Source organism: Chironomus tepperi, unplaced genomic scaffold, assembly GCF_022539635.2.
Source record: "Chironomus tepperi strain 1889 unplaced genomic scaffold, CSIRO-AGI_Ctep_v1 contig_467, whole genome shotgun sequence".
Taxonomy (NCBI): Eukaryota; Metazoa; Arthropoda; class Insecta; order Diptera; family Chironomidae; genus Chironomus; species Chironomus tepperi.
In genome coordinates, this window is record NW_027226589.1 from 131,083 (window position 1) to 133,300 (window position 2,218).

Sequence of the window (2,218 nt, forward strand, 5' to 3'; positions counted from 1 at the left end):
GTTTTGTTCAAGATTCGAATTAAAATTTTTGATTTTCCAAAAAAAAAGCAAATTTTTTACAGGGAAAGAAATGGTAAGAAGGGAGTCAAAAATGACATTTTTGGCATGGGAGGTGGGGTTAAGAATTTGTTACAGAGAGAGGTTACAATGAGTCGATTTTTGGCGTTACATAAAATGTGAACGGCCCTCTTTCTGCCAACAATGACTCTTGATCAAACGATCATCTCCACGAAACGTAGTTTTAATTGGAAGTTCCCACAGATAACAAACATTGAATTTATTGTTTATAAAATGATTTCTTGCTTGAATTGATAAAGTTGTTTGCTTTTTTATATAAAAAAAAATAAATATTAAAAAAGTAAGACATTTTTCATGGAAATATATAATATTTAAAGACCAGAATTCTCATTCTTCATTATGACATTATTGCTTAGCTTGCAGGGATAGTAGGAAATAATAGGAGACTTTGCATCAATATCTCAGCAGATGGAGATACACTGAAAGACCTAAACATGAGTATCCAGAAGGCAATGTGAGCTTTTGCAAAGGTTTCCAATGTATTTAAGTCCATCAGCATAACTAAACATCTAGAAATGATAATCTTTAATACATGCCTAAGTTAAACATATTTTGGAGCATGTTTACAGGAAGAAAGTACTAATATTTTCACATAAATTACAGATTTATTAACTAAAATGGTTTTTAAATAACGTAACTAACAATATAGTTTTAAACGTATCTGCAGTATCTGCTAATTACTTAAGAATGTCCTGTGATTGTTAACTCTTCATCTCATAAGCTGTTCATTATGTGAGCAAATGCTGTATTTAAAGCAGTTTTCGATTCCTCAATTAATGAAATTATTTCTCTACTTTTATTTATATCTGGTTCATCTCCAACCACAACAAGAGTTAGTAAAAACCGTTTAACATCATTTCTATTTACTGCATCGCCGGTTAAGTCTGTAATCTTTCCATATGTGGCCTCAACATTATTAATATGATCATCAAGTCCTTTTATATCTACGATCTGTTCACAAATTTCACTGCTAATTTGCATCCTATATTCATCAAAGCTTGCAACAAGTGGTGAATCTGGATTAATTTTTTTCAACTCCTTTCTAAAGCATTCCAAATAATTTGGGTCAATTGTTCTTTTGTAAAAATTTATAAAATTTTCTATTAATAAATTCCAAACAATATTTTGTTTCAAAATGTGTAGATCATCTAATCCTGATTTGTAAATGAGAATCATTGCTTGAGCAAAATTTAAATAAATTCTTTTATTTTTATTAAAATTGATTTTCCTTTTTATATTATAATGATTAAATCCATGACTATAGTCGAATAATGGATGATCCCATTTAACAGTTTTCATGTCATTAACGACATCAGCATACCATTGTTCTAAGGTCTTAGTTTCATAATTGATTGTTGATGTTGAGATGACAAAAACTAAAGTTAGAAGTAAAATTGTCTTCATGAATGATTTCTTCTTAGTACTTTGGCAATAAAATATAAACTGAAAAGATAGTTTAATAAACTATTTCAATAAATTGAGTACTTTAAAGTTTTTGCTCAATTTTATATTACAAAGATTATTCTCATGAGTGTTTTTAATTGAACTCAATATGCTGATTTTTATGATTTTTCTCATAAACTCCATTCTCTATAGTAAATATTGAGATTTAAGATTAATTTATAACACAGAGATCGAAATCGTTTAAATCGGCGGCTAATACTTCAGCCGAAATTATAGCCTCGACTAACCATGTCTGACAGAATTTTTGAATTCTAAAAAACAATTTTAAATTATCAATAGTGATTAAGATTTATTTAATTTTTTAAACACATTTTTAAAAGCGACATTCAAAACTAATTCAAATCTTACTCTTAAATTATATACTCCAAAATCGTATTTCTGTTTGCTGGTTCTACTGAGTACAACAAGAGTTAACAAAATTTTCTTATATTCGTATTTGTCAACTAAATTGTTGGTAAATGAAGATAGTTTTCCGTAAGAATTTTCAATTTCGAATATGTGATTGTCCAATCCATTTAAATCTACAATATTTCTGCATTCAGTTGTGAATTTTGACATGTCAAAATTATTTACAAGAGTTGTTTTAGGATCAATTATTTTCAGTTGCATTTTAAAGCATCTCACGTCTTCTGATGAAATTAAACCATTATAAAATTTAATTAGAGATTTAATCATT

General features: G+C 27.8%; 1 long non-coding RNA gene across 1 annotated transcript; it reads left to right on the plus strand.

Moving 5' to 3' along the window:
- The first annotated feature begins 251 nt into the window (after nucleotides 1–251).
- On the plus strand, nucleotides 252–1,256 carry LOC139099417 (uncharacterized). Its single transcript, XR_011545303.1, has 3 exons — nucleotides 252–358; nucleotides 435–532; nucleotides 910–1,256. It is a non-coding gene; the product is annotated as an uncharacterized lncRNA (long non-coding RNA).
- Nucleotides 1,257–2,218: the final 962 nt, after the last annotated feature.